Below are 8092 nucleotides of genomic sequence, written 5' to 3'. Positions count from 1 at the left end.
CAACCTTTCCTTGAGACTAACAGTGATTCCCACATGCTTCAAGCAAACTAGCATCATCAACAAGTTTCTCTTGTCTGAATGACTACCGCCCTGTAGCACTGACATCAGTCATCATGAAGTGCTTTGAACGTCTAGTCAAATCCCACATCTGTTCCCCTCTACCTGACACCCTGGACCCATTCCAATTTGCTTACCAGTCTAACAGATCTACTGATGACACCATTGCAATGGCCATTCATTCTGGCCTGGAACACTTGGAGGGAAGAGACACCTATGTGCGGATGCTGTTCGTTGATTACAGCTATGCATTTAACACAATCATCCCTACCAAACTCATAGCCAAACAGAAAAATCTGGGTCTTAACAGTTACTTATGGTCCTGGACTTCCTGACTGTCAGACCCCAGGTGGTTAGAATTGGCAATCACACATCCTCCTCACTTACACTCAGCACTGGTACCCCACAGGGATGTGTACTCAGTCCTCTCTTGTACTCCGTTAACTTTCGACTCCTCTGTTAAGCATAGATCCAGCATCATCCTCAAATTTGCTGACCATACATCTATCCTACAGAGATGAGGTTAAAGCACTAACAACATGGTGTGCTGATAACAATCTCTCTTTAAACATCAGCAAGACCAAATAAATAATCTTAGACGGGGTCACAGAGGAAGTCACAGAGACAGGGTCACGTTCCCATTCACATCAATGGAGAGAAAGTAGAGACAGTTAAGAGCTATAAGTTCGTGGGTGTAATAATAAAATCTTCCTAATCATCGGGAAGAAGGAGGCGGGAACCGGCACACAATCAAAATGAAACTTTAATGACAAAAATAAACACAAAACAGCGCACCAGCCCCTCACGGACGACTGGTCCGCACAAAATAAAAAGCAAAACATAAAATAATGGCCCAGGCCTAGTCCTCTCTCGTCCTTCACGGTCGTCACTCCAGTTTTATATCCTTCCATCTCCTCTGTGGGACTCAAGACCGGCGGTGGGGCGCAGGTGTCGCGGATTTCCCAATCACTCTACCGGCCTCACTCGTTCCCACATCTCTCAACACCGCCCCACTCGTCACCGTGGGCATTCACATCTCTGAGGATTTATCCTGAAGCCTGCATTCAGAGACCATATTGAGAACAGCCCGTCAGCATCTCTACTTCCTGCGGAGGCTGAAGAGGTTTGGCATCTCCTCTAATATTATGTCAAATTTCTACCGCTGCACTATAGAGAGCATTCTGACCGGCTACATCACTGTATGGTACAGCAACTGCTTTTCTTTCAACCGCAAAGATCTTCCGAGAGTGTTGAGAACAGCAGAGCTCATCATTGGACATAAACTTCCAGCCTTACAGATCATCTATCAGACTCGCTGCTTGAGAAAGGCTCGCTGGCGCTGCATCATCAAGGACCACACTCACCCTGCTCATCACCTGTTTGCCACACTGCCATCTGGCAGACGCTTACGATCCATTAGAACATGGACAACCAGACTGAAGAACAGTTTCTATCTTCAAGCCTTCAGACTGCTTAACAACCAGCTATCCTTTACCTAAGTTTATTATTTATTGTACTTGCACTGCCTTTTTAAATATTTTTTTTATGTATATCTGTGTCACTCCACAATAACATTTTGGACACTGCTCTACCTAGAATACTAAATCAGAATAAGTGCTGCTCTTAAGTTTATAATTTATTGTATTTGCACTGCCACTTTTTATTTTCTTTCATGTAGCTCCGCAAATTTCTACAATACATTTTTGACACTGCTCTACTCCAATATTCTATATCAGTACCTCAGGACTACTTAAAACTCTTAACACTGTCTACCCTTATTGTATCTGTTACTGCCACTTATTTGTATTTACTGCTCTGTCCATGTTTATTGTTCTGCCTATGGTCAGTGCCATTCATGTATGTCTATATTTGTATGTGTTACATTTACTATTTTAATTTTTTAAGTATGGTCCCGTTATTGTCACTGTATGTCTGAGTCTTGTCACAAGCATTTCAATGCCCAGTTTTCCCCAGTGTTACCTGTGCAAATGATGAATAAATGCCTCTTGACCTTTTAATTTCTCAAAATGTGCTGTTTGCCTCCAACTTCAGGAGCATGGATGGCAAAATTATTTACATGACATTTTCATGGCCATTAAATAGTGTAAATATAATCAAAGTTAAATGGTATGTCACACAGCTGGAATTTTAGAAAGGAAAATTTAAATGAGATAAAAGAATAATTAAGGAGAATCAATAAATTATGAATGATTTACTGTCATCGTGTGAATAATATGTAATCATGTAATCTGTTAAAAAGTAACTTTAATCTAATAATGAGCATTATAAAATGTAATACACACTAATATACAAGTAATTGTTTTTTGAAATCTGAAAGCATAATCCAGATTAACCTGCATGTAATGATTTACTACCCAGTTTTGGTTATGTGATGAATTTTTATAATTTTTTGGAACTTTCAATATGTTCAGTTATTTTAAAAAGACACTGATGTGACATCATATTTGTGGTGTGGAAAGAGTAGGACCCAAGAGCGATTATGCAAAAGGAAGCGTCTTTAATAGAGTAGCGTTGTAACAGAAATAAGTCTTTGAAATAACAACAAAAGGCGGCCGATAAGCCGGTTCCCAAAAGGTAAACAGTCTTTTACGTGAAAGGGCAAACAGAATTCTTGAAGATAAACAGGCCGGCGCTCGGGCAACATGTTGTGATTAGCGTTAGCTGGATAAACTCAGGCGGCAGGTACGATAACTGTCCAGAGTACCCGTCAGCACCAGCAGGACTGGACAGAGAGCATTAAGAAAAATAACCATGGTTTTATTATAGTAAAACTGTAGTAACCCATGGTTTTTTGGCGTATTGACTGCCATTTGTAAAACCACAGATTTACTACAAATACCATGGTTAAACTATGGTTAATATAGCAAAACCATGGTTAATTTGTGGTTACCATGGTTTAACTACAGTAACCATGGTTTTTTGGTTTTATTTGTAGTAAAACCATGGTTAATTTTCGTAAGGGCAGAGCAATAGGTTAACCCAGAGCGCCGTAAGGTCTGACCTGTGACTGGAGCACGAAATAGGCTAGTGACAATGCCCCTGAATTTTCGAGATACCCCTACCGGAGGTAGAACTAAACCCAACAATGTTTTTCCTCATCTCTAAGGTCTCCCATATATGAAATGGATTCTTGGCTAAAAATATTTTACTGCTAAGATTGTTAAATTAACAGATATTGTTATACACCACAAAACCAATAAAGGACTAAAATATAGCCTGTCCGTATGGGAGTTAAGGCATATAAACTAATGCAGATCAATCACACAAGCTCTGAGAGCTTTGAAACTTGACATGTTTGTAGTCAGGAAGTTGATTTAACTACTAGAAAAGACTGGATGTGAATATCTTGATGTATGGAATAAATAGAGACATGTAAACACATATCTAAAATAAGCGGACATGCACAAATTCAATATCTATGCAGAATGTTTTCATTTACTTTGTGCTTGCTTTGCCTGGCATTATCATAGAAACACATATGATGGCTTGTTGGAAAGGTGGGGTTGTGCTGAATCCAGCAATACCAAATATGTAAATATATGATAAAAGAGAAGTGTTCTGTCACTCAATGTATGATGTGTCCAAAATGAATGAAAATGGAACACTGACATAATTGAGTCCAAACCCATTCATTATCAGTGGTGAGAAGAATGTTGAGAAATTCAAATATAAGAGACATCAAAAAATATTTAATATGGCACCTTGTACTATATGGAAACAAAGATTGAAATCGAAAGATAACACCTTACCACAGCACAAACAGGAGACCAGGAGTTTTAACTTAATGAACTTTTTAATAAAACTATAACTTAACTTCACACAATACAACTTAAATTACTGTCTTAAATAAAACAAATGGCAATCTAACTAAAGAAACAAACACTCTTCTGGGAAATGAGCCCTGTCTTCTCAGGCTGTTTAGTTTATTTTCTAGCAGCAACCTTTTGGAACATCAACTGCTTTTGGTAACCATTGGAGAAGGGTCTGGCTGCAGACTTGCACTCTCAGACACTGCTTCTGCTAGCGACGTCACTTGCAGTCTTTATTTTTTATTTTGTTCTATTTATTGATAACTTTTTGTTTGAATTTCCCAACATTTTATAACAGTTGCCATGTGGCGAAGACTAGAAAAAATAAACTAAATTACAATGTCAATTGCAATTGCTACTTGCACTCTCCGCTACCTGTGACATCACTTGCAATCAACACAAATCGTGCATGTTGCCACTGGAGACAACACGCTGTGGTTGTGATTAAACGATTAAAACTAATTTAGTACTATAACGTACAGGGTCCTGCAAGAAAAAGACAAGCACAGACCTTGGCCACAGAACATCAGAATATGAATGCAATGAACAAAGTCTTTCGTTACGCGTTTTCCTCCTGTAGAAAAAAACTAACACTTAATGTGGCATAATGTATTCAGACACATTAAGTTCAATTAAAAGATCAAATTCGATATATAGTTATTATTCAATGTACTGCAAGTCAAGCAGATGGCTATGAACACAATGTGCAAACTTTGTCCTCCCATACAACATAACGCTTAATGTGGCCTAATAACAGACCAAGATAATAAAGACAATTTAGTAGGCCTAGGCTAGCCTATATGTCTTGTTGTTGACTAAGTATATACAGACAAGCAAATATGAACGGGCATTATGCATTAAGTGATTTTAAAGGATCAACTCCGTTAATCACCACCACAGCGTCTTGTCTCCATTGGCAACATGCACGATTTGTATTGATTGCAAGTGATGTCACAGGTAGCGGAGAGTTCAAGTAGCAATTGCAAGTGACATTGTAATTTAGTTTCTTTTTTCTTGTCTTCACAACCTGGCTTTATAAAATGTTGGGGAAATTCAAACGAAAAGTAATAAAAAATATTAAAAAAATAAAATAAAGACTGCAAGTGATGTCACTAGCGGAAGTGCAAATGTCTGAGTGTGCAAGTCTGAGAGTGCAAAGTACAAGCCTGCAGCCAGACCCTCTTGAAACATTTTTGGGGTCAACCCCCCATGATGTTACAACTGCAGCACACCACTCATCCACATTGTCATCAGTGACAAAGTGGGTCATATTTGGACAGTCAGGGCAAGAGCAAAACCCTGTGCAGGTCAAGCCCACAGAAAGACACTGGCATTTGGTGGCATCAGTGCAGTTTCCATCTTTACAGTAGAGGTGGGTGAGGTCTCTAACTCCTTTAGGTGCTGGTGCCTTCTGGAACATCACAGATTAAATGCAGCCACCTTCTCTGAGCCTCCATCCTCTACCAACTGGGTTCCAGAGAAGAGGTTTGGCCAGGTGGCTGTGATGCCACACTGCTGTTTGGTACACGGCTCTCAGCACATGTTGCTGGAAGCCATCTTCTGTTGGGGTAGATTTGCTGCTGACACCTCAGCTCATCCAGGTTGGTGCTAGGATGCCCATCTTGGTGCCTCTTCTTTGTCTTTCAAGATCTTTGATTGAGTGTTGGTGGTCATATCTATCAAAAACTATAACGACACAGCTGTTACCTTCCTTTCCCATTAAAGTTGCGATCTTTTTCCAGACACACTCACCCAGGTCATTGTACGTTTGAAAGGCTGAATCATTGAGCATTTGAAGAAGATCCATGCCATCAATGATATATGCTGATGGTTCTTTACACTTGGCAGCTGCTGTTGTCTTCTTTATGCTTCCATCATCAAAAAACAAAGAGGGTGGGACAAAATCATGTTTAATCTGAGATACGAGATTTTTATGACTTGGGAGCGGGGAGATACGAGGTTATGCACTCATTGATAAGAATGATACAGACACAGACGTCGCTGCTGCCAGCAGTGTTCATCAAAGTCTGCGGTCGTGTCGAGCCTTTTGACAAGAGATAAGGCTTTAAGGGGTAACTAAACCCCTGGTCAGAGCCTGACTCCACCCACTGGCAATATTTGAAAAATGCTGAAAAGTGGGCAGAGCACAGTGGAGATAGAGGGGACAAACCAAAGGGCAGGGCTGAGCCGGTGGGGCGTGAACCTGAGACCCTCAGTGACAGATTAATTGACAGCTGCTGAGTCGCTAAAATGGAGAGTGACTCTAGTGACACAAGTAGTTTTGCAACAGAGCGTTCATTTGAAGTAGAGGACTTTTCTCCCCCACCTTCACCTGAAGTGGAGGATGTTGAGGTGTCTGAGGACACAGGGCCAGGGCCTGAGCCATATCAATTCAAGCCACTGGCTCAAACTGCGGTCTTAACTCCCGGATTCTGATAGGCATCCGATGATGCTAGCGAAGCAGCCGTGCAAGAGAGAATGGGCCAGTCTCCGAGTAAGGCACTGCGTCGCTTTTCAGCGTGAGCTGTGTGGAGCATTACAGCTGTGTGGAGCATTACCGAAGCATTACAGCTATGGATTTTAACAAAACAAGCCTACTCAAATGTATCTAACCTAACGATTTTCATTCGTTATTGTAAGAAATGAAAAAGAGTTATGCAAAGATAGGCTTACTTGGCGCCAGTAGACAGACCTTTTTTCTCCCATAAATAAAACCTGTTAGCCTACTTGGGGCATTTTACATGCACAGTGCCAACTTTGTGTCACTTAAATAATAATAAAAACAATAATTTAATGCTGGTATCCAAAACATTTAATTCAATACAAGTAGAATTAGAAATTAGATACATTTTAAAACTTCAATGCACATGTATAATAAGCCTAGTAATAATAACCCTAGTACTATCGATCATAACATACTTCTACAGAGACTGGAAAACTGGGTTGGGCTTTCTGGGATGGTACTCAAATGGTTCAGGTCATACTTAGAAGGGAGAGGCTATTATGTGAGTCTATTAGAGCATAAGTCTAAGTGGACGTCCATGACATGTGGAGTGCCACAAGGGTCAATTCTTGCACCGCTCTTGTTTAGCCTGTATATGCCTCCACTAAGTCAAATAATGAGAAAGAACCAAATTGCCTATCACAGCTATGCTGATGATACCCAGATTTACCTAGCCATATCTCCAAATTACTACAGCCCAATAGGAGGATCTTTGATGACATCTTTGTACGCATACGCGAGTGGTTGTGTGGCAACAAAACAAACAGTATGGCGGGCTGTAAAGATGCAACGAGCACTTTCAAGTGAGTTAAGGCCCGTTCACACCAAGCACGATAACTATAAAGATAACTATAAAGATAACGATATTAGCATCCACACCAGCGAACGATATTGTCTGTGTATTTTAAGCGGACGCGGCACGTCTGCTGCTTTAAATTCTCGAGCTCATTACAGCAGGATTGATTCTGATTGGTTGGCAATGTTTTATCGTTCATCAGGGGGAAAAATCGTTCTGAAAGTGATTCCAACGATATCGTTTCTTTATCGTTATAGTTATGGTGTGGACTCTGCTATTCTTTAATATTGAGAACGATTTTTAGAACTATATCTTTATCGTTATCTTTATAGTTATCGTGCTTGGTGTGAACGGGCCTTTAGCGGGCAAAATCCTCAATATATAAGCACTTTAACAACTGAAGACCGGAGGAGGTATGGAGAGAAGCTCAAAATTTGTATTGGGTGACAAAATCGAAGCTATTCAAAGCCCATATGAGATCTGGGATGACAAAAAACGTTGGTCCGACTCGTCCGTGTCTTGGCCACGAATCTGCTGGGGAGACATTTATTCTTATTTAATAGAAACCCCTGGACCCTTCACTCATGAAAGATTAAAGGCTTTCAAAAGTCTGAAGGCCTATGATTATTTTGTTTCTCGAAAAGTTGGGCCAGTCTTTTCTGCCAAGCAGAAAGCAGTGATCGTGCTAAAAGTAGAGGTTAGACCTGGCCAAGCAGAGTCACAGCATGATTCGCATCTCCCGTGGGTGATCGCCAAAGAGAACGGCGAAATAATCACTGCTCACTGCGACTGCAAATCCGGGTAAGTCTTCATTGATCAGTGTTCTTATTTACTTATTTATTTACTGAAAATGTAGTGACTGTTGTACCAATTCAATTGGTGTTCAGTGTGAGACTTTTCAATGGC

This window comes from Carassius auratus, chromosome 48, assembly GCF_003368295.1.
Source record: "Carassius auratus strain Wakin chromosome 48, ASM336829v1, whole genome shotgun sequence".
Taxonomy (NCBI): domain Eukaryota; kingdom Metazoa; phylum Chordata; class Actinopteri; order Cypriniformes; family Cyprinidae; genus Carassius; species Carassius auratus.
The sequence above is the reverse complement of the archived record's forward strand: the minus strand, read 5'-3'. Positions refer to the sequence as shown.